This window comes from Hypanus sabinus, chromosome 20, assembly GCF_030144855.1.
Source record: "Hypanus sabinus isolate sHypSab1 chromosome 20, sHypSab1.hap1, whole genome shotgun sequence".
Taxonomy (NCBI): domain Eukaryota; kingdom Metazoa; phylum Chordata; class Chondrichthyes; order Myliobatiformes; family Dasyatidae; genus Hypanus; species Hypanus sabinus.
Genome location: NC_082725.1, coordinates 46648975 through 46675094, shown reverse-complemented (window position 1 = coordinate 46675094; position 26120 = coordinate 46648975).

Below are 26120 nucleotides of genomic sequence, written 5' to 3'. Positions count from 1 at the left end.
AAGTGTTGATAGAGCTGTGCTCATCCAGGTGAGTGGCGAGTATTCCATTACACTCCTGACCTGAGACTTGTAGATGGTGGACAGGCTTTGGGGAATCAGGAAGTGAATTAAACGTCACAGGATTCCTAGCCTTTGACCTGCTCTGATAGCCATGGTGTTTATATGGCTAGACCAGTTCAGCTTCCTGTCAATAGTAACCCCCTAGATGTTGATAGTAGGGGACTCAGTCATGGTGATACCACTGAATGTCAAGGTTCGATGGTTAGAGCCTCTCTTGTTGGAGATGGTCATTGCCTGGCACTTGCATGGCTCGAGTGTTACTTGCTACTTGTCAGCCCAAGTCTGGATATTGTCCAGGTCCTGCTGCATTTGGGTGTGAAATGCTTCACTTATCCAATGGTTATTATTTTATACATTTATTGAGTATGCCCACAAAGAAAATGAATCTTAGGATTGTTGATGGTGACATAAATGTAAACTAATAATAAATTACTACAAACTTTGAAATAAACACACTGCAACAGAATAGGATGAGCCAGTTTATTTTACAATTTAATGTATCTAATGATGTTTTCTCCATATTAAAGGGGAAATAGTCCAACACCTTCAATGATCTCATGATGTTTCAAATGTGACTTTACTGAACAATGAAGGAATTTTGAAGTATAATCATTACTGTAATGAGAAGCAGCCAAACAGTGCTGCCGAATGCCCCACAAACAGCAATGCAACTAATGGCTAGATCATGATTTGAATAGCAGCATGAAGTCCTTACTGTCCACCTGAGTGAGTGGATGGAGCTTTGGACCAGGGCCCATTTCATTTTCTATAGGAAAGCAACTATTTAGTTTGTATTCAGTTATCTAGGGATTAGCCTTCCAACATCACACACAAGGCCTGAGTTTTTTGAAACGAAAACAGGAGATGCTGTAAGAACTCAAGCAGCATCTGTGGAAAGAAAAATCAGTCAATGGTTCAAGACAGGTCAGAACTTGGGTAAGAATGGTGGGTTTGCAGTTTTCAAAGTGGAGCTGAGGGTAGGAGTGTAGCATAGGACAAAAGGGCATAAAATGTTAGGTGAAACAGGTCAAGTATTAAGGAACATGCATACCGATTAATAGCAAAGCCTTTTAATGAAATGGGATGAAAGTGAGACAAATATGATGATGGGAAACATTGAGAGAGTTGTTTACTAGAAAGTGGAAAACATATTCTTTGTTGCAGGTTTCAAAGTGCCCACACAGAAGATAAGGAGTTGGTCTTCTAGTTTACATTGGGCCTCACTATGGCAGTGGAGGAGGAGAAGGACAGACAGGTCAGAATGGGACTGGGATGGAGAATTAAAGCAAAATGGAAGCTCAGGATTACCCCTACAATTTGAAAAGCAAGTGATCATCCAGTCTGTGTTTGGTTTCTGCAGTTAAGGGAGGCCACACTGAATCCAACAGACCGAACTGAAGGAAGTACAACTGAATCAGATCAGAATCAGATTTATTATCAGTGGCATGTGATGTGAAATCTGTTAACTTAGCAGCAGCAGTTCAATGCAATACATAATCTAGCAGAAAAAATAATAATAATAAATAAAAATAATAATAATAAACAAGTAAATCAATTTCACATATTGAATAGATTTTAAAAAGTGCAAGAACAGAAATACTGTATATTAAAAAAAGTGAAGTAGTGTCCAAAGATTCAAAGTCCATTTAGGAATCGGATAGCAGAGGGGAAGAAGCTGTTCCTGAGTGTGTGCCTTCAGGCTCCTGTACCTCTTACCTGATGGTAACAGTGAGAAAAGGGCATACCCTGGGTGTTGGAGATCCTTAATAGTAGACACTGCCTTTCTTAGACACTGCTCCCTGAAGATGTCCTGGACACTTATACCCAAGATGGAACTGACTAGATTTACAACCTTCTGCAGCTTCTTTTGGTCCTGTGCATTAGCCCCTCTATACCAGACAGTGATGCAGCCTGTCAGAATACTCCCCATGGTACAACTATAAAAGTTATTGAGTGTATTTGTTGACATGCCAAATCTCTTCAAACTCCTAATAAAGTATAGCCACTGTCTTCCCTTCTTCATAACTGTATCAATATTTTGGGACCAGGTTAGATCCTCAGAGATCTTGGCACCCAGGAAATTGAGGATACTCACTCTCTCTACTTCTGATCCCTCTATGAGGATTGGTATGTGTTCCTTTGTCTTACTCTTCCTGAAGTCCACAATCAGCTCTTTCATCTTATTGACGTTGAGTGCCAGGTTGTTGCTGCGGCACCAATCCACTTGTTGGCATATCTCACTCCTGCATGTCCTCTCGTCACCACCTGAGATTCTACCAACAATGGTTGGAATGTTTGTTTGGGTCCCTGGATTGTGGGAGGGGTTGAGGTGAATGGACAGGTGTTAACTCTCCTCCAGCTGCCTGGAAGTTCCTGTGGAATGAAGACTGGTCGGCAGGGATAGGAAAACAGACAATGGAGTCATGAAGTAAGTGGTCCCTGCAAAATACAGGGCAGGAGAGGGAAGAAGTGACTGCTGGAGGGATATTTTTGGAGCTGATGGAAATTGCAAAGGGTGCAGATTGGGTGATCATTGTGTGAAGCACCGGCACTCAGTCTGCAAGAGTAATCTTCAGCTTCCTGTTGCATGCCACATCAATTCTCAATCCCACTTCCTACTCCATCTTGTCTGTCTGTGGCCTCATCCACTGCCAAAATGAGCACGGTGTAAACCTGATGTCATCTAGTCTCCAGTATAGACACTTCACATCTTCTTGATAAACAGTGAATACCCCAGCTTTAGATAAGCCATTCTCCATTATGTCCTTTTCTCATTTCACTTCACTGCTGATGGTTCACACCAAAACCGTGATTCAGGATTCCTTTCTCACCACACATTCTGCTCAAAGAGCTGAGTTCCTCCATCATTATGCCTGTTGCTTCAGATTCTAGCATCTACAGCCTCTTGTGTCTCTGCGGAAGTGTTCATTGCTTCGCTTTCCACAGATGCTAATCAACAGAATGAGCTCTCCAAGACTTTTCTATTTTTGCTTCAGATTTCAGCATTTGTAGTTTTGCTTTGCATCTGGGTTTTTTTTTTTTGGATTGATTGAAAAATAATAACAACAAGCAAAATATTAGCTGCAGAGAAGCTAAGTATGCAATGCAAGTATGCCCTTTCAATTAGTGACAAGGTAGTGTCTCCCCAATATTGGATTTTGATGTTTTTGATCCAAGGTTCTTTTGGAAGTCAAGAATGAGGCATAGAACTTGTTGCTTCATGATTGTTTTATTAAGCACTATGAGAACAGAAGTCTATGAACAAAGAGGAAAGTAAAGGGAAAAGTAAAGATGGCGAGACAACATGCTCTGCTCTTCTTGTACCCTGGAGAGCAGACATTCCATTCAAATTTGTAGATAAGAGTTAACTAATCAGATAACCCCTTTTCTAATAACGTGACACCCAAGAAGCTTCCAGAATAATATCAAGGACTGTAACCACACGGGAACTCATTGAACAATTGGGTATACATACTGTGATCACTAGGAAATATGCTGAAAGTTATGTGTATGAAGGTAGTTACATAAAATACAAGCAGGCATAATAACAATAAAAGTACAAGAAACTAACAATTATACAGCCTAATCCAACACCATCTTCACACATTTATTTATTTGCAATGTTCCATTTGAGGCGAAGTCAAATATCAAAAGGGTGAAGTCTTAAAAGTTGCAGACTGAAGATGGAAAAGGTCAGATCTAGCAACTTAATATAGAAAATTTTGAATGTTTGGAACAGAATTAGTACCAAGTTTAAGATCACTGATATATGCTGCAAAATTTGTTGTTTTGCAGCAGCAATACAGTGCAATACAGCACATAAAAATGCAATTAATTACAAGAAGAAATACATATACATATTTAATAGATTAAATAAGTAGTGCAAACAGAGAGATGAGGAGATAATCTCATGAGAAAATTCAAGAAAACCTCCAATAAATATCTGGGAGAAATAACTGTCGAAAACTTTGAGAAATCTAGCTTTGTCATAGCATCTTTATTAGTGACCAGAAATTATTGCACAGGACAACAGACAGGAAAAGAATCCTACTCAGAGAAATAAATGCATTTCTAATGGTTCCTGCAACAGCTTTCACATCCCAAAGCATATAACTGGTACTTTAAAGTGTGACTGTGATGAAACTCCTACCAACTGTTGTGGGACAGTTAACTAGACAACTTAAGATGAAATGTTTACTGCTTAATATGATAATTGATTCATACATTCTCCTTTCTATGAGAGCATTTGGGCTCTCATTTGCATGGTCTTTCCACTGTTAAGCTATAAATGCATAAGCTGTGATTCTCTTTCCATTAATTCACAGGTAAACAGGAATTAGTTACACCTTTATCTATGGTTATTTCATGATATACAGTGGATTCTGGTTAATTGGGAAACATCAGAACTAGTACATTTTGGCCCAATTATGTGGCGGGTCCAATTAGCTGAAGTTTCATGGAAATAGTTAAAAAGATATAAAAAAAAACTTAGTACAAGTTGTTTTTGTTTAATGAAATACAGAGCAAATCAGAATACTACCAACACTACTGCAGTACAATACAACTGTGAATTAGTCACTTATACTTATCAATGGAAGAATTCATCCACATTGCGTTCTTTTCACCGTGAATAAACAAAATCAGTGCAGATAACGGACTGCCTTTAAACGGTGTTTTCAAAGATTGCATCCTTCAAATCTTCATTTCAATTGTAACATTCAAAGTGATTGCTGATACCTTCAAATTTCTCATCGTTTCTAACTTGATGAAGTAGTAAAATTGTTTAATTTTCACTCCCGGCCTTTTCTGGCATCTCCAAGACTGAATGCTTGGAAATGCAGAGAAGAGAGCAGCCCCAAATTGTCTTTCTGCTTATTTATCATCAACTATCATGGACAAAAATCACTGCATTTTGAACATAAACACACACAAAAGAACATATTGAAAAACTGATTGAATCATGGTTTTGTGTCTAACGGCCACCGAAGTGCATACAAATGATGCTAGTTCAAAAATGGTTGGTAACTATCTCCTGTCCCAATTAAGTGGTATAATGTCCCAAATAAAAAAAAGGGAATCCCAACTATTTTCTTGATTAGTTTTTGTTGTTTAAGAGTTACACCATAAGACCTAGGAGCAGAATTTGGCCATTTGGGCCATCGAATCTGCCTCACCACTCCATTGTGGTTGTTTTGTTAGCCCTCTCAAACCCATTCTCCTGCCTTCTCGCTGTAACATTGACACCCTGATCAATTAAAAACCTATCAATTTCCACCTTAAATATCCCCAAAGATGGCCTACACAGCTGTCTGCAACAAAAAAACTCCACAGATTCACCACTCCCTGGCTAAAGAAACGCTTCCTTAACTCTGTTCTAAATAAACTTCTCTCAATTTTGAGGCTGTGCCCTCCAGTCCTGGAATCCCCCACTACAGGAAACATCCTCTCTATATCTATTCTATCCAGACTTTTCAATATTTGATAGGTTTCAAGGAGATTCTCCCTCATTCTTCTAAACTCTAGTGCATACAGGCCCAGAACCATCAAACACTCCTCATATGTTAACCGTTTCATTTCTGGGATCATTCTCGTGAACCTCCTCTGGACCCTCTCCAAGGCTTGTGCACCCTTTCTTAGATTAGGTGCCCAAAACTGCTCGCAATATTCAAAGTGAGGTCATCCAAATGCCTTATAAGGCCTCAGCATTACATCCCTTGCTTTTGTATTCTAGACCTACCGAGGTGAATGCTAACATTGCATTTGCCTTCCTTACCACCAAAACAGCCTGCAAATTAACCTTTAGGGATCTGGCACGAGAACTCCAAAGTCCCTGTGCACCTCTGATTTTTGAATTTTCTCCCCATTTACAAAACAGTCCACGCCTTTATTCCTTCTGCCAAGGTGTATGACCATGTACTTCCCTGCATTGTATTCCACCTGACACTTCTTTACCCATTCTCCCAATCTGTCTTCATCTCTCTGGAGACATCATGTTTTTTCAGTACTACCTGCCCTTGTACCATCCGCAGATCTGGCCAGAAAGCCATCAGTTCCTCCATCCAAATCATCGACACACGTACAACGTGAACAGAAATGGTCCTAGCACTGACACCGCAGCCACTGGCAGCCAAGCAGAAAAGACCCCCCTTTATTCCAACTCTTTGCCTCCTGCCATGCAGCCAATCTTCTATCCATTCTAGTACCTTTCCTGTAATATCATGGCCTCTTATTTTGTAAAGCAGCCTCACTGCAGCACCTTGTCAAAGGCCTTCTGAAAACTCAAACACATATCCACTGACTCCCCTTTGTCTAGCCTACCTGTTATTTCCTCAAGGAATTCCAACAGTTATTTCAGGCAAGATTCCCCCTTTAGAAAACTATGCTGACTTCAGTCTATTTTATCACGTGTATCCAAGTACCCCTAAACCTCATCCTTAATAACCCACTGCAACATCTTTCCAACCACTGAAGTCAGGCTAACTGGCCTATAATTTCTTGTCTTCTGCATTCTTCATTTCTAAGAAATGGGGTGACATTTCCAATTTTCAGATCTCAGGAACCATTCCTGAATCTAGTGATTGTAGAAAGATCATTACTTATATGTCCACGATCTATTCAGCTACCTCATTCAGAATCCTGGGATGTAGTCCATCTGGTTCAGGTGCCATCAACCTTCAGACTTTTTTGCTTCCCCAAGCCCCTTCTACTTCGTAACAGCAACGACACTCACTTCTGCCCCCTGGCACTCTCATATTTCTGGCATCCTGATTGTGTCTTCCACATTGAAGGCTGATGCAAAGAACTTAGTAAGTTTGTCCATTGTTTCTCTGTCCCCCTATTACTACCTCTCCAACATTTTCCAGTGGTTCAATATTCATTCTCAACTCTCTTTACTCCTTATACCCAGCATCTGAAAAACTTTTTGTATCCTCTTTTATATTATTGGCTAACTTACCTTCATATTTCACTTTTCTTTACTTATGTCTTTTTAGTTGCCTTCTGCTGGTTTTTAAAAACATCCCAATCCTTAACCTACCCACTAAATTTTCCTACATTATAGGTCCTCTCTTTTGCTATTATCCTGTCTTTGATTTCCCTTGTCCTAATCCTCCCTTCAAAATACTTGTTCACCATTGGGATGTATCTTCCCTATACTTTCCAAATTTCCCCCAGAAACACTCACCCTCACCCCTGTTAGTATCCCCTTCCAATCAGCTTTGGCCGGCTCCTCTCTCAGGCCTACATAATTCCCTTTACTTCACACTAATACTAATACATCCAATTTTATCTATTCCATCTCAGATTGCACAGTGAAATCTGTCATATTTTGATCAGTGCCTCCTAAGGGTTCCTTTACTTTAAGCTTCCTAATCAAGTCTGGGTCTTTACATAACACCTAATCCAGAATTGCTGTTCCCCATTGCATTCAACCACAAGCTGCAGTAAAAAGCCACCTCATAGGCATTTCTACATATTCCCCTTCTCGGGATCCAGCACCAACCAGATTTTCCCAATCTACCTGCATATTGCAATCTCCCATGATTTTTGCAATGTTGTCCTTTTTAGATACCTTGTCAATCTTTTTTATTTGAAGCCTGCATCCTGGCTACTATTTGTACGCCTTTATATAAATCCCCTCAGGATCTTTTTACCCTTGCAGTTTCTTAATTCTATGAACAAGGATACTACATCTTCCAATTCTTTATCACCTGTAAAAGGACCTAGTGCTTTCCTGGTGCATATGATGAATAAACTCTTCTTACACTTCCAGCTGGGTACAGGTATCGAATTTAACTGACGTTTCGATGACGGACTCTGAACTCGGCCATCTTCATCAAATGAAGATACCTGAGTTTGTCATCAAATGTTAGTTAAAACTTATACCTGTACCCTGCTGGATCTCTGAGAAGAATTTATTTGTCTATATACAGATTTATTTGTCTATAATATACATTTGGGCACAATTGAGAGCATCCTGACTGGCTGCATCACTGCCTGGTATGGGAAATATACTTCCCTCAATTGCAGGGCTCTGCAGAGTGGTGCAGACAGCCCAACGCATCTGTCGTTGTGAACTTCCCATGATTCAGGACATTTACAAAGACAGGTGTGTAAAAAGGGCCCGAAGGATCATTGGGGACCCGAGTCACCCCAACCACAAACTGTTCCAGATGCTACCATCCAGAAACAGTACCGTAGCATAAAAGCCAGACTCCAGGACAGCTTCTTCCACCAGGCCACCAGACTGATACAATTGTATTTCTATGTTATATTGACTGTCCTGTTCAACATACTATTTATTATACATGACTGTAAGTTGCACATTGCACGTTTAGGCAGAGATGTAATGTAGATTTTTACTCCTCATGTACATGAAGGATATAAGAAATAAAGTCAATTCAATTCAATTCTTCCTCTGGCTCTCCACATCCATCCAGCTGATATCTTTATAATTTTAAAATACTTCTTTTATCCCTCAATACTCAGTGATTGCACAAGTGCACTCTATCCTCGTTATTTGTGGGGGGATACATTCCTCATAGTCAACGCATAATGTGAATAATTATTTAAATGGAGAAAATAGGGATGCGTTCCAGAGGGCTTCCTAAGTATGTTTTATCTGTAATTTGTTCACATTTTCATACCAATGTGACACAAAAGCAGTACCACAATGCAACATTCGTATTATATTTCATCAATTTAAGGTAATATTCAACGTAATAAATCATAGAAAGTTAACTTACTAGGGTGCACAATACTCGTGTTCGCTCTGGGAGATGAGTGGTTGTTGTAGTGTCGGGATCATATTAAGCACAGCAAGCGGTAAAGGAAGACTAAAGTGGTGAGGGTTGCTTGCTTGGCAGCATTTAGTTTTTCAGCATAAATTTGCTTGTAGGGAAGAAGGGTTGACGGCAGGGAACGACTGAAATGCTGACTCCGTTCTAAACTTGGGTCCGTGTCCATCGCCATTTGTGCCAAGTGTTCCGACTTCCACCGTACCATTGGTAACCTCCCAGGATTTTCAAAATCGTCTGTTGCTTGCAGCATCTGAGAGATAATTCACCGTAAAAAAAAATACACCTTGAATATGGATCACACCTTGGTTGAGTGGTTGAATCAGCGATATTGTGTCAGGTGGCAGGAAATGCACCGTTATATTACTGTAAATGCTGTCCAAATGTTTACAATGGGGTGGCATATTGTCAAGCAACAAAAGAACTTTAAAGGCAAGATTCTGTTCCCGGTAGTAGCGTCCCAGAGCTGTGTTACCTTCACTTGATGCCGCTTTGTTTATAATTTCCAACTTTTTTTCAAGTTTTAAAGCCGTTCTCTGCCGCTCGGCTGATGGCCCAGGACATGACATTGGACGTTTAGGAGGCATAGTTAAATATTTCAAGCACAAAATCACTGTACCATAGGTAAAACCAACAGAAGTTTAAGAGCGCAAGATCGCACATCCGCACCTTGCTAAAACCAATGCGAGACAGGCGGGAGTGAGACTGAGGCGGGTGCACCTGACTTGTATTGGCGGGAAAGCGGAGTTCCTCGCATAACTGTGAGTTTTGGACGCATATAAGGAGACGCCGGGAGAAATAGGCTCCTCGCATAACTGTGAATCCGCATTGTCTGAAGACGCATATAACGAGGATATTGTGTGTGCACGAAAATGGGAACGGGGCAGGCCATCTGGCCTTTCAAACCTGCCGCGCCATTTAGTATGATGGCAGCTAAACTGCCTGAGGCCTCAAATCCTCTTTTGTGTCAGATCCCCCGTAGCACTGAATTTCTTGTTCTTCCAGAAATCTATCTGCATTCTCTTTAAATATCTCAAATGACCTAGCCTCCCCAAACCAATGAGGCTGAGAATTAATTAGGTTCACCACAATTGCTGAGAAGAAATTCTTGCACACCTCTGTTTTACATGACAAACCACTTATCTTGTTTCTACATCTCCTCATTCAAGTTTTGCCCACTGATGGATAAATTTCAACATCAATATCACACTGCCTTAGGATCAAATTTGCTTCAATAAAATCTTCCCGTTTCTCATCTCTTTCTACCTTAGGCCACGAACTTATCAATCAGCCCTGATGAATTATTAACTGATGAGTTATTAACTTCAAACTTTCTGCATAATCACTCAAAGAGTTGAACTGCATGTGCATGTAACAAGAGCTCATCTCCTTCTACCTTGGACTACGAACTTATCAATCACTCATTTGCGGACACTTTCTGGAGGACCAAGATCCGTATGCCCCCGATTGCTGGACTAAGTGTGTAAATGTAGGAGAGGACTATGTTGAAAAATGAATGTGCTAGATTTTCTAAAATTGACTCCTTCTACCTTAGGCCACAAACATATCAATCACCCCTCGTTCTACAAATTAGCCTGGTGAATCTATTTTGGACTGTTTCTGTTGCTAGAATTGCTTTTCTTAAGAAGGGGGACAAAACTGCACAGTACCCTATTTATGACCTCACTAACACCCAATTCTAACAAAAGATCCTTATTTCAAAATTCCAAATCCTTTGCAATAAAGGTCAATATGCATTTTTCTTTCTTAACAACTTGCTGCATCTGCCTGCTAATATTTTGTGATTCATGTCACTCATTGGTAACTCCTCTCCATTTAGATAATAGACCTCATTCTGATTCTTCTTCCTCTTATGCATGACCTCATCCTTTCCCACATTAACCTCACTCTACCTACCTATATCCCACTACAGAATCATGAGATCCTCATTGCAACATTCCCTTCCACCTAATTTGTCAGCAACAAACCTGAACACTTTACATTCTGCCCAGACTTCCAGTCATTAATATAAATAGTAAATAATTGAGCTCCAACTACTGATCCGCAGGACTCTCCAGTAGTTACATCAGCCTATATGAGACTCATGTATTCCAACAGTCTTTGTTGACCTGAATTCAATCCATGCTAACTCACTTTCCCCAATACCATGAATACTTACCTTCTGCACCAGCTTCTTATGTGGCACCTAGTTTAATGTATTGTGAACATCCAAATACAACACATTTACAGGCTCCCTTCTACCAATTCTCTTTGTTATATCCTCAAAGAACCTGCTCAAATGTATTATGATTTGCCATTCATTAAAATATGTTGATTTGGTTTGGTTATTTAAGCTTTTCCAAATGAATAGTTGTTTCTTCAATGGTTACTGATTCTAGAATATTTCCAACAGTAGAAATGAAAATAACTAACCTATAGATTCCCACTTTTTGTTGCTGTCCCTTCCAAAAAGTCACATTTTCTATTTTCCCATTTATTGATGCCCCCTAGAACACAGTGAGTTTTGAAACACTTCAACCAATGGACTATTATCTCTACAGCCATTTCTTTTAAAATCCTTGAGTACAGGCCACCAGGAGCCAATGGACTTGATGAATTGGCTTTCCTTATCAGTGTTACTGTTTTCCATACCTTATGCCTTATGATTGGGATTGTTACAAATTTCTGAGGTGGGCCCGTGAATAGAGTCCCTGTTTCAGGCATTTGGTGTTGGTCTGCTCAATGTAGTTGACTGATTAAAAAAAAAACAGTTCTTCCAATGAAATTGGAGGATTTTCCAGAGCCAGCATTGGTGATATCTTTCTAATGTCTTGAGGTGCCTACTATGGGTCATCCAAGTCTCAGACATATATGATTGAAGACGATCTTCCAAAGCCCATTTCCTAAATTAACCAAAGGCTTTGTTGGCACTGTAAAGGTTGTTGTTGTTCCCCTCCACGCCTTGTGGCACATTGGCACCTTTCCGTTCCACTATCATTTGTCTGTTTTTTATGAGGCCAAGTTACCAGCTCTGTGCTCAACCCAGCACAGATGGAAAACATGCGAGGAGCTGGCTGGATTCAAACCCAGGACCACTTACCTTGAAGTCTAGTGCTAATGTGACTACTCCACCAGCCAACATTGAAAGCAGTGGTGTGAAATTTTTTATTCATGTATACTTATGGCAAAAGGCACTCTTGAGATATGGGAAGTGGTCTATATTTTCCTTAATTGCTGCAGGGAATCCTGTGACTAGTGGTGTGCCACGGGGATCAGTGCTGGGTTCATTGTTATTTGTCATCTATATTAATGATCGGGATGATAATGTGGTAAATTGGATCAGCAAATTTGCTGATGATACAAAGATTGGAGGTGTAGTGGACAGTGAGGAGGGTTTTCAAAGCTTGCAGAGGGATTTGGACCAGCTGGAAAAATGGGCTGAAAAATGGCAGATGGATTTTAATACAGACAAGTGTGAGGTACTGCGCTTTGGAAGGAAAAACCAAGATAGAACATGCAAGGTAAATGGTAAGGCACTGAGGAGTGCAGTAGAACAGAGAGATCTGGGAATACAGATACAAAATTCCCTAAAAGCGGCATCACATGTAGATAGGGTCGTAAAGTGAGCTTTTGGTACATTGGCCTTTATAAATCAAAGTACTGAGTGTAAGAGTTGAAATGTTATGGTGAGGTTGTATAAGACATTGGTGAGGCTGAATTTGGAGTATTGTGTGCAGTTTTGCTCTCCGAATTACAGGAATGTATTAATAAGGCTGAAAGAGTGCATAGAAGGTTTACAAGGATGTTGCTGGGACTTGAGAAACTGAGTTACAGAAAAAGGTTGACTAGGTTAGGACTTTATTCCCTGGAGCATAGGAGGATGAGGGGAGATTTGATAGAGTTATATAAAATTATGATGGGTATAGATAGAGTGAATACAAGCAGGCTTTTTGCAGTGAGGCTCGGGGAGAGAAAAAAAAGAGGTCATGGGTTAAGGGTGAAGGGGGAAAAATTTAAAGGGAACATGGGGGGGGGGCTTCTTCACACAGAGAGTGGTGGGAGTGTGGAATGAGCTGCCAGATGAAGTGGTAAATGCAGGCTCACTTTAAACATTTAAGAAAAACTTGAACAGGTACATGGATGAGAGGGGCATGGAGGAATATGGTCCAGGTGCAGGTCAGTGGGACTAGGCAGAAAGATGTTTCAGCACAGCTAAAGAGGGCTGAAGGGCCTGTTTCTGTGCTGTAATGTTCTATGGTTCTATGGAAGTGTGTTGCAGCAAGGACATTGAAAGAGGACCTTGATCATGCAGATATGAGTATAAAGCCTATGCTCTTGTCTGCTTTAATAAAGAGTCAATGATGCCTTAAACCCCAGCCTCCAAGCATGAACTAATACAAGTGCTGTCTGCATTCTGCAAGTTGATTATTGATATTTAGTTGATATAATTATGGCCCTTCAGATGGATGATGATATAATCTAGCATATGCTAGTGCCAGGAATGAGGGAGTCACTTTCTTGTCTTATGCTTGTCTTTCTGATAAAACAGGTGTTCATTATATGAAGCCCTTGTTTCAATAATTAGAAATCACTTCTCTACCAGTTCTTACCAATCATTTTTGATCAGGGTGGAATTCAAATCCTTGGTCACAGTATGGCTTGGTATTTCCTCTAAGAACTATTACTTTTAATCTATAACAGTCTTTAAACATCTGTTCCCTTTGACAAAAAAAAAAGACAAGCTTGCATCTTACAAAAGAGTAGGGAAATTTAGCTGTCAAAACTTGTAGCACGGAACATTTAAACATTTTATCATTATTATGCAGTGTAATTTAAACCTATAGCAATTACTGCAATAAATCAAATTAAGTCAGACTGGCGGGGATAGAACTATTTCTGGATTTATGTTATTTAGTGTCACAAAAAAAGATAAGTAAAACCAGAGACACATTTAATAGGAAATACATCAATACAAAATACAAAATACATTGAGTTTTCAGAAGAACCAACCTAAGAAATGCTACTATCATGCAAAGTGCAATTCGTCAACTTTCAACTTAAAGAACCTAAGTTTCTGCCTTATTTCATGTTTGATTTTCCTGATCCTGTTTCTTTGGAGTATTTCCATATGTTTGCTTGGTAAATGCATTGGTGACTTCTACTATGGAAATGGAGGAGATGTTGCTACTGCCTGTGTGCAGCCTTGTAGGAGACTTGCTCAGTCCTGTTTCCAAATCTAATCTAAGAGGGTCAATACCACAAAAGGTCGATGCCAATGTTCTAAAGGAAGAGCTTGGGAGAAGACTGAGCTCATTGCCTTGGATGCCAATAGAAGTGATGAATTTAGCCAAAAAGAAAGGGGAAAAATATGAAAAGCTTAGGAAGCTAGAAGCAAACAGCCCTTGAGGATTATAAGGAAGCCGAAAAGAGCTCAAGAGGGAATTAGGAAACAAAGGAGGGACATGAAAAGTCCTAGGCAAGTTGGATTAAAAGGAATCCTAAGGTGGTCTGTGCATACATCAGGAGCAAGAGGATAATGGGGGAGGAGGTAGAACCATTCAAGGATAAACAGAGGAGGATGTGGGTGAGGTCCTGAATGAGCACATCAGTATTTACCGAAAAGGACATGGAATATAGGGAGACCACTGCCAAGCATATTGATATGTTAGGGCATTTCGAAGTAAAGGAGGAGGTAGTGTTTGGTGTCTTAAAGAACATTAAGGTGGCTGTGTCCCCAGGGCCTGATGGGATATATCCAGGCTATTCAAAGAGTTAACTGAGCAATTTCTGGTGCTTTGACCAATATCGTGATGTCCTTTCAAGCCACTGGCAAGGTCCCAGAAGTCGGGAGAGCAACTAATATTGTTCCATTATTCAAGAAGGGAACTGGGGATAATCCTGGAAACTATAGATTGGTGAGTCTCACAACATCTATAGTAGGGACATTACTGGAGAGAATTCTTAGGGATAGGATTAATAACCGTTTGGAAAACCATGGCCTAATTAGGGAAAGCTAGCATGGCTTTGTGCGTCTTACTAACTCCGTTGGGTTTTTGATGAGCTGATGAGGATGACTGATGAAGGTAGAGCTGTGGATGTTGTTTACATGGATTTTGACAAAGTCCCTCATGGGAGGCTCATCCAGAAGATTAAGAATCATGGGATCCAGGGTGACTTGGTCATTTGGATTCAGAACTGGCTTGCCCATAGAAGGCAGAGGATAGTGGTTGAAGGAACTTATTCTAGATGGAGGTCTGTGATTAGTGATGTTCCACATGCATCTGCACTGGGACTTCTGCTGTTTGTGTTGTATATAAGTGACCCGGATGAAAATTTAGATGGGTGGATTAGTAACTTTGCAGATGATACAAAGATTGGTGATGTTGTGGATAGTGTAAGAATACTGTCAAAGAATACAGCAGGATATAGATCAATATGGGTGGAGAAATGGCAAATGGAGCTTAAAGTGGTGAAGTGTTGCCCCTTGGTAGGTCAAATGTAAAGAGGCAGAGGAACAGAGCCGAAGGATCTTGGGGTACAAGTTCATAGCTCCCTGGAAGAAACTACACAGTTTGATAGTGTGGTTAAGAAGGCATATGGCAAGTTGAGGCACTGAGTTCAAAAGACAGGAAGTTATGTTGCAACTTTATAAAATTCTAGTTGGCCCACATCTAGAGTATTGCATACAATTCTGGTCACCCCAATACAGGAAGAATGTCAAAACATTGGACAGTATGTAAAAGAAGTTTTTACCAAGATATTGCATGGACTAGAGAACATGCTATAACAAGAAGATGGACAAACTTGGCTTGTTTTCGCTTGAGGCTGAGGAGAGATCTGATAGAGGTTATAAGATTATGAAAGGCATAGACAGAGTAGAAAGACAGTATCTTTTTCCTAGGGTTGGAAATGTCTAATACCAGGGGATATGAATTTAACATGAGAGGGGGTAATTTGCAAGGAGATGTGAGGGGCAAGTTTTTGACACATCGAGTGTGGGTGCCTGGAATGCGCTGCTTGTGGTGGTGATAAAGGCAGATATATTAAGGTATTCTAAGGCACATTCAGATAGGCATACGAAGGTGAGGAAAATGGAAGGATATGGATATTGTGTAGGCAGAAGAGAGTAGTTCAGCATTTGATTACTAATTTGATTAGTTCAGCACAGCGCTGTGAGCCCAAGGGCCTGTTCCTCAGTGCTACTGTTCCGTGCTCTGTTTCCTAGCTTCAGAGCGCCTATCTTCACCACAATAGCCGGGACGTTGTCTGGGGCCAGAGCCTTTGTTCTCTCCAGTGCACTTAGATATTTCTTGAAATCACATGCAACAGACTGGATTGAGTAAAGACCGTTCACAATCTCCTTGCCCTCTTGTCTTCCCTTTGTGCCTCCACAGCTCACTTCACCAGTCTCTTGAACTTTGACCTTTAAATTAATTTTCTTTGTATTAATTTACTATCCAGTTGTTTGCTGTTTAACTTCAAATTCCAAGTGTAAATAGCTTCAGCGGTCTTGACACACCATTTATGTATGGAAACCATGGAAAAGAACCAAAACATGTATTGGTTTATTACAGACATTCCACAACCCCCATAGAGTGCATGCAAACTGTCAATCCTGGTTACAGATAGGCATAAAATATCCCAGAAATGTGGGCCGCTGCACTGATTCAAGGTTCTCTGTGTCCTTTACAGAGATGGGCCACAACAGATGTCATTGGCATGGGCTAACACAGCTGATAACCAGAGTTTCTGGGTTGGGCCAGGCTGTTAGGTATGGGCAGAACTTTTCTTGCAGACACATGTTGTTATAATTAATGCAATAACCAATCATTCTCTTCATCATTGTCATTATCAGCTTCATTAAAAGACTGTAGACCATTAGACATAATGCAGAAATAGGCCATTTAGCCCATCAGCTATGCTCCACCATTTGATCTTGGCTGATTTATTTTTCATCTCAATCCCATTCTTCTGCCTTCTCTCATAATTTTTGACCCCCTTACTAATCAAGAAGTTATCAACCTCCACCTTAAGTATACCCAATGATTGGATCTCCACGCCCTCCGGCTAAAGAAATTTATCTTCATCTGTGTTCCAAAGGTATCTGACATTAGGCAAAAAAGAGGACCACAATATTCTCTTAGTGGAAGGAGCCCACTTTGTCCAGACATTCATCAGGATATAAATCCTCAGTCAAACTCAAGGTAGGTGGCTCATCTTCATATATGCAAATAAAACATTCCTCATTTTGAGCTTTCTTGGTGTCTGCAACTGAGTCCCAAACCAGGAAGACAAGCTATGAAGAAAGCCCCAGTGTTTGAGAGAATTGGGGCAGAGGTTATCTGATCATCTGACTGCAAAAATAAGACCAAAGCAATGTGCAATTCAGTGGTGGGAGGGACTGCTGTAATCCGAGAGTGCTGAACTCTCAGTCAGACTTTGCCAAACATTCAAACTGTCCATACCAACCTATAACCCAGAGGAACCGGTGAGTTGTTTTTTTGCTTTGACTTGGTCAGAACAATCCAGCAAAAGGTAACTTATATAGTTTTCTGGTTTTCCTTCTGCAGTGCTGCCCTTACAACCAGAGAGTACATATCAGCCACTTTCTTCCAGTACAAGGGAAAGTAAGTGCTATTATTTTCATAACCATATAGCTTACTCAGATGCTGGAGAACCACAAGCATCAGTCCTTGCTCCTGTCCATGAGGTAATGCTGTTGAATTATCTGGTACCAGATATGCAATGCCCCAAGCACCCAAGAGAGAACGTTAACCATATCCTGAAAAATATGAATATTCTAAAGAATGTCAGCAGCCACATCTGTTCCATACTCAGTGAATTCAGCTAAAAAGTCATGGTGATTTTTGTTTGAGCTTTGTCTTAACATTGTTGGCAGAAAGTTGGCTCTGTATTTCATTTGCATTGCCAGCTGAAGAGTTGGATTGGAGGATTAGTGAGGGAAAAGGGAGGAAGTTCTACTCAGCAGGCTAAAAGTATGTAATTATCTCAGCTTTTGCTTGTCTAATATCTCAGTCCAGCTTTTCAAGCAGAGACTGGCAAGCAAATATTGCTGGTATAATCAATCTTTCTGCTGGACTTGTCATCACCATCTTATTCTGCGGTTACACAAATGATGATAGTAATGTTCTCGGAATGACATTCATCTCACGGCTCTGGCCAATTCCTCCATCTGCAGATGGGATCATCCCAACTTCTCCACTCAGGTCTTCAGTCATCATATGCTGACCAGTTCTTAACCTGTATCATGTTCCTTGTGAACAGTTCTAAAAAGAAATTCAAAATTCAAAAGCTACTGAAGATTAAACATAGTAAGCTTTTTTTTACAAAAATCACAACATTATTTCTTTGGACATAAGGGGAAATATATTTAAATGAATTTAATTCAATCAAAAATGTTAATGTAAATTGCACCTCACAGTTTCTCTGGCAGAAGTTCATTCAAATAATTGGATGTGCATCATATACCCTGTGCTAGATTGTGCTCCACCACTGGACCCTATGAAAAATACAATTGGGAAACCACCATTTCCCATCTGCGTGGAAAGTTCGTACTTCATACACAGAGGTGGAGTCTCAAACATTTGCAGAAATACAGAGGTAAATTACTGGCACATCAGTGGTAGATTCAGGACAACGTTAGCTTCAGGAATGTCTGTTATGATGGTGCAATGAACCAAGAGCGGAGAGATTTGGAACAGTAAGTTGAACAACCACAGTAATGAGACTTTAGCACAGCCTCCAGAAGCCAAGCCATCGGGCTGGATCACGTTAGACCAGATATCGTCCCATCATATTTTCCCTGCATTTGTGCTTGCATTTTACAGCTCCAATGCAATGTCAGTGTCGCTGCAGGGCTAAGATTGCAAGGTAGAGCAGGCTCCAAGCATTGGAGGCCAGAGGTAACAGAAAACAACCCGAACAGAGAGTGCTATCCCATTCAGCCAGTTACGCCAAGTAATGACTCACCTTGGTTTCCTCCATCACAGACATCATTTTTCATTTAATTTGCTTCACTCCACATGCTACCAAAAGAAAATGAGACTGCTTGGTAAATCAGAGCAATTGGACCAGATACATCCTAATTGCTGTTCTGAGGACTTACATTCGGAACTAACAGTCCCCTATCTAAGCTATTCCAATGCATTCATAGCATTGGCACGTACCCAATCATATGGAAAATTGCCCAGGTGTGTTCTGTTCACAGAAGTAGGATAAATCCAAGATGGTTAATTTGATCATTAACAAAATGATAGAAGGTGTTATCACACAGTACTTACTCACTAACGATCTATTCACTTACACTCAGTTTGGATTAGCAACTCTGCCTCCACCATTCCCTCAAGCAGTGCTCTCCAGATAATTACCATCCTTTCAGTTGAATATCCTCTGCAGGTCCCTAAATGTAAGTCTTCTAGTTTTATTCATCTCCGATAATAGGAAAGAAAGTTTCTTGCTTTCAACTTGATCTATCCCCTCAGAAATTTACATACATCAGTAATGCCCCACTTAACTTCCACTGCTCCATGAAAAGCAGACCTTCCCTCTCCAGTCTCTCCTTGTAACTAAAACAGTCCATCCCTAGCAAAGCCCTATAGAATCTCTTCTGCACCATATCCAGTACTGTCACATCTTTTCTATAGTGTGGAACCAGAAATACACACAGAACTCCAGCTGAAGTCTGACCAAGCTTTAATCAATTTGCAGGATAACCTCTTGCATTGCTCTTGTATTCAGAGGAATAACTAATGAAAGCCGGGATCTAAGGTGCTTTCTTAACTTCATCATTACCTGCGCTGCCACCTTCAATGACTTTGGACTTGCACACCAAGGTTCCTCTGTTCCTTGGTATTCCCTAGGGCCTTACCGTTCATGGTATACACCATTGCACAATTCAGCCCCAAAATGCACCACTTCATATTTATCAGTTAAACTCCATCTGCCATTCTTTAGCCTAATTCACTATCCCACTGCTACCACCCTGTAGCCTAGGACCGCTCACGATACATCAACAACTCCACCAATCTTCATGTAATCTGAACTCCATGCCTCTAAGTACTAACCACTGACTAGTGAAAAACAACGGCATTACTATTATCTCTGCTCTCATCCCCTCTTCTCCCAGAACATGCACAGAGTTACTGTGCATTTTAGCTCCCACCCTACTAACATTCACATTCAATGTATCATCCTTTGCAATTTTTCCTCCTTCAGCCACATTCCATCAACCAATATACCTTCCCCTCCTCTTCCATTTCAGTATTTCGGAAAGACCTTTGCCAATCTCTGGTTCATTCTTCAATACCTTGCAGCTTTTTCCCAATGAAGAGACAGAGCATTTATCCTGTCATTTCTTCCCTCCCACCATCCAAAGATCCAAGCAGTGGTTCCAAGTGAAGCAGGGGTTCAGTTGAATTTCTTCAAGCCTAATGTACTTGGCCATGCACTTTAGTAGAAGGAATAAATATGTAGGCTAAATGGGGAACAAATTCAGAATCTGGAGGAGCAAAGGCACTTGGGAGTCCTCGTGCAATTTGACTTGCAGGTTGAGTTGGTGGTAAGGAAGGCAAATGCAATGTTAACATTCATTTTGAGAGGACTAGAATATAAAAGCAAGAATGTAATTCTGAGGCTTTTTAAGGCATTCGTCAGACCATGTTTGGAGCATCAACAGCAGTTTTGGGCCCCTTATCTAAGAAAGCACATGCTTGCATTGGAGAGGGTCCAGAGGAGTTTACGAGAATGATCCTGGGAATGAAAGGATCAACATTTGATGGGTGTTGTCCTGTATTTGCTGGAGTTTAGAAGAAAGAGAGGGACCTCATTGGAACCTACCAAATATTGAAAGGCTTAGATAGAGTGGACATGGAGAGGATGTTTCCATTAGTGGAAGCGTCTAGGCCCAAAGGGCACAGCCTCAGAATAAGAGCATGTACCTTTGGAACAGAGATGAGGAAAAACTTCTTTAGCCATAGGGTGGCGAATCTGTGAACTCATGCCACAGACAGTTATGGCAGCCAAGTCATTTTGTTTATTTAAAGCAGAGGCTCATAGGCTCCTGATCAGAAAGAGCCTCAAAGGCTACAGAGAGATGGCAGGAGAATGGGGTTGAGTGGGATAATAAATCAGCCATGATCGAATGACGGAGCAGACTCAATGAGCCGTTTGCTCCTCTGTCTAATGGTCTTACTTAATTTTCCACAATGTGGTCTCTTCTGTATTTCAGAAACTAAATGATTGATCATTTTGTACAGTGTCTGCATACAGTCTACAGAAGTATACTTGAGCTACTTGTGAAGAGACTTTGATGTTCCTGTTGCTTGTCCCTTTAATTCTCTTTCCTGACAATCCATCCAATATACTGTTATCCTCTACTATCATATAACCCACAAAATGAGCCTTGCAATGGCCAACCAATGTTAATCTTTCAGCATAATAGAACTTAATTTTTCAATCTGTGCTGAGAAAGATTGCAACTATAAGAGCCAAGTGAAGTTCTCCCAAGTGGGATTGGTATGAGATCTGTCACAGCACTTTAGTGAGATTCTTTTGGCATCTGCCTTCGTATTCCGAAAATGATTCCAGCTACAAAAGGAACTGTCACTCAGGAACTAGCAGTGAATGCCCATTTGTTAATTGCTCCATAGAAGGCACTTGAAGCAAATGATATTTTGAAACTTGTTCACTGTGTGGGCAGGAATTTATTCATCTCCAGCCCAAATTTCAGAGAAATTCTGCCTAATGTACCTCTTGGACACAATGAAAATCATTCAACTAATTCTAATCAATTCTTTTCCACAGAGAGAGCCTGATACATTAAATGCATTTTATAATGGCCTACTTTCTCACTGACAGTATTACCTAAGCACTTAGGAAATACATTGTGACACCCTATAAGCATGACATTCTTCTTAAAATAGCATGATTTCAGAACGTTCTCTTCAACATCTTCTCTTTTTCATGCATTGCCAGATTATTGCACAGTGTTATCCGGTATGCTACAAAAGTGGGGCCAGCAACAATTTAACTATACACCTCCCCTAGTTACACCCGAAGCTCCACATCATTGTTAATTTACAGCAGGAGTCCAGAAGTACTGGCCATGACTTTGGTCACTGTCACCAAGCCCACTGCAAATTGGTTTTGTTTTCCTACAATACCAATAGATAGGGTGTGAAATGTGCCTCTAAATCACTATTAGCCCAGTTTATGGTTTTAGTGTGAAACAGTTTTATATTCATATAATGTGGAAAAAATGACCAGGATTTTGACTGGCATCTGTTATAACTAGAAGTGTCTTGTTGGTGCAGGTTTACAGTTAATCTTCCTGCGAAACACTTTCCGTTTGTCTGCTTTCTGTGTGTTGGTGGATCGTGACAAAGAACAGTGGCAATACCATAAAGTGAATTCACAAGTTTGCGAAAGTGACCAACTTTTGTTGTTTACGTCAGATACAGTGTAAAACCATTGCCTGATCAGCCCTTCTTGAATACTTAAATTGCCAAATTTACCCTTTATCAATTGAAATTCATCCTCCTTAATTTCCCAATCTGAAGGAAAACTAATGATTATTACCAGATTTTTCACTTTTATATATTAATCAGTGAACATCTTAGTCTCCATTTCACAAAACGTGGTAGGTGGACCAGTCTGGAGAGTGAAGTTCCAACCAGGATCTTGTTGAATGGTGGAGCAGCTGCAACTAGTTTTATTCCTGTTTAAAATGTTCCTATGAGTAGATAGTATCTGCAAACAGATTGAACAGATTAGCAAACAGAATAAAGAGTGACTTGTTTATCGCTTTAGATGCAGGGGTCCCCAACCTAGGGTCCGTGGACCCCTTGCTTAATGATATTGGTCCATTGCATTAAAAAGGTTTGGAAGCCCTGCTAGAATCGTAGAGACTGAGAGTAATACAGCATAGTAACAGGCTCTGCAGCCCGACTGCTCCATGCTGACCATAGCATCCTTCCTGCTCATCCCAGTTGACTGCATTTGGCCATAATCCTCCAAGCCCTTCCCCTCCACTTACCTGTTAAATATGTCATCTGTATCTGCCTCAGCCACTTCCTGGGGCAGCCCTTTCAAGGTTCTCACTTCTCTTTGTGTACAAAAGTTGTCTCTCAGATCTCTTTTAAATCTCTCCCCTTCCCTACAGTTGAAGTCTGCCTCGTTGGTCTGTAGTTCTCTGGCCTGTACTTGTTACTCTTCCTGAACATAGGACAACGTTAGCCACCGCCAGTCTCCAGAACATCACCAGTAGCTAATGACTAAGGAAATAACTCTATAAAGGCTTCGCGATTTCTCACTTGGTCTCCCATAAGGTCCAGGGGTGCATTTGGACAAGCCCTGGGAATTTGAACATCGTGAAGAGCTTTAAGCCTGAAAATGCCCCCTTGCTCATAATATGCATAAATTCCAAGACTTCACTAGTTATTACCCTCATTTCTTTAACATTCATGATATTCTCCTTAGTAAACATTGAGGAGAAATAGACATTAAAAACCTCAGTCATCTCCTATGGCTCCACACATAGCAGCCCTGATGGCCTTTAAGGGGGCCTAGTCACATTTTTACTGTCAACAAAACTGAAGAACTTCTTGTATTATCTTTAACCCTAACCCTGTCTGCCAAATCCATCTTACACCTTCTTTTGTCCTCCAGAATTCCCTCTTAAGCCTGCTCTTAAAAAGTTTCTCTTCATTGAGGGATTTATATGTATCCAGCTGACTAAAAGCAATGTACGCTTCCTTCTTTTTCCTGACCAGAAACTTGATAACTTTTACAGGCCAAGGTTCCCTGGACATGGCATGTTTACCCTTCACCTTAACTGAAAAATGCTGCCCCTGGACTCTTGATATAACCCTTTTAAAGACATCCCATTTGCCAGCTGTTCCTTTATCTTTAAGTAGAGTCAGGTAGATCCTGCCTAATGCCCCCAAAGGTGGCCTTGCTTCTGTTCATGAATAGCCTGTGGATCTGTGCTATATTTTCCCAGAACCATTTTAAAACTAATAGAATTGTGGTCACAGGACCCTAAGTGCTCCCCAACTGCAACCCAGTTACTCAGTCGACCTCATTCCCAAAGAGGAAATCCAAGATTGTGTACATCATCAGCTCTTATTAATAGGATCCCTTGGCTTGTGCAACCGGGATATGGGATAACCGACTAGAGGTTTGTTCCTCCTTCCCCTCCTTTGGTGCTGAAATGAGGAGAGTCTTCGAACAACCCATTCGCAGTAAAGATGCTGCCAAACATTTGCTGACTCTTTGTCAGGGTTCGTGAAGCATAGCAAGGTACTCCATCGAGTTCCGAACCTTAGCCACAGACTCAGGGTGGAATGACGAGGCCCTGCATCAGGTGTTTCGACAGGGCCTCTTGGACAAGATAAAGGATGAACTGGCAGCGAGGGACGACATGGACTGTCTGGACTCTCTGACCTCGCTAGCCACTAGATTAGATAATCGACTTCAAGAGCGGCTGAGAGAAAGAACCAGTCGCCCCATTCCTTGGGAAAGCCCACGGTCCACCTTGTCAGTCCCAGCCAGCCTGCCTTCCCCAGCCGCTCCGAGTGTAGTTCCTGTTCCAACCGTCCCCACCGCCCCGGGGGAGGAACTGATGCAGCCAGGACGGAACCGGCTCTCCCCGGCCAAACAACTTCGGAGGTGGAGAGCTGGGGTTTGTTTCCATTGTGGCCAGCCAGGACATTTCCGGGATACCTGCCCTCAGCAGCCAAAAGGGAGGGCACCAGTGAAAAAAAAGAGGTCACTTGGTGAGCCGGACGAGACTCCCTTCAGCCCCCAGACTCGGATGCAGATCCCGGCTACTGTAAACTACCAACGACAGTCTTTGTCCCTATCCACTCTGGTTGATTCCAGTGCTGAGGGCAACCTGCTGGACAAAGACATAGCCTCCCAGGCTGGAATACCTCGCAAGCCGCTAACTACCCCCCCGGGAGTGATTGGACCCTAGCGCTCCTGAAAAGACACTTTTGGTGACCGTCTATGGAGGTGGATACCCGTTCCTGTGTCTCGGCATGTTCCATCTGTGCCCGGGGAAGTGCCTCTCATCGGCCACCTGTGGGGTTACTTTGTCCTCTACGTGTTCCTGGTCATCCCTGGTTGCACATCGCCCTGGACTTCATCACTGCTCTACACCCTTCACATGGGAACACCACCGTACTCACCGTGGTAGACCAGTTCTCCAAGGCGGTGCGCTTTGTAGCCCTCCCTACACTTCCTTCCTCTCAAGAAATCGCAGATCTTCTCATCCGCCACATCTTCCGCCTCCACGGAAGCCCCACAGACATCATCTCCGATCGTGGTCCGCAGTTCATCTCACAGGTATGGAAGGCTTTCTGTCAGGCCTTAGGTGCATCGGTCAGCCTGTCATCCAGCTTCCATCCCGAGACCAACGGGCAGATGGAACGGGTCAACTAAGACTTGGAGCGACCACCCCGGTGGGTTGAGAACGCCCACAACCCGTCGACCTGGGGGACCACCTCCTGTGGGTTGAGTACGCCCACAACCCATTGACCTGGGGCGACCACCTCCCGCGGGTTGAGTATGCCCACAACCCATCAACCTGGAGCGACCACCTCCCGCGGGTTGAGTACGCCCACAACCCATCAACCTGGAGCGACCACCCTGGTGGGTTGAGTACGCCCACAACCTGTCGACCTGGAGCGACCACCTCCCGCGGGTTGAGTACGCCCACAACCCGTCAACCTGGAGCGACCACCTCCCCTGGGTTGAGAACGCCCACAACCCATCGACCTGGAACGAGCACCTCCCGCGGGTTGAGTACGCTCACAACCCATCAACCTGGAGCGAGCACCTCCCGTGGGTTGAGTACGCCCACAACCCGTCGACCTGGAGCAACCACCTCCCGCGGGTTGAGAACGCCCAGAACCCGTCGACCTGGAGCGACCACCTCCCGTGGGTTGAGTACGCCCACAACCCATCAACCTGGAGCGACCACCTCCCCTGGGTTGAGAACGCCCACAACCCATCGACCTGGAACGAGCACCTCCCGCGGGTTGAGTACGCTCACAACCCATCAACCTGGAGCAACCACCTCCCACGGGTTGAGAACGCCCAGAACCCGTCAACCTGGAGCGACCACCTCCCGTGGGTTGAGAACGCCCACAACCCGTCGACCTGGAGCGAGCACCTCCCGTGGGTTGAGTACGCCCACAACCCGTCGACCTGGAGCGACTCCCTCCCGTGGGTTGAGTACGCCCA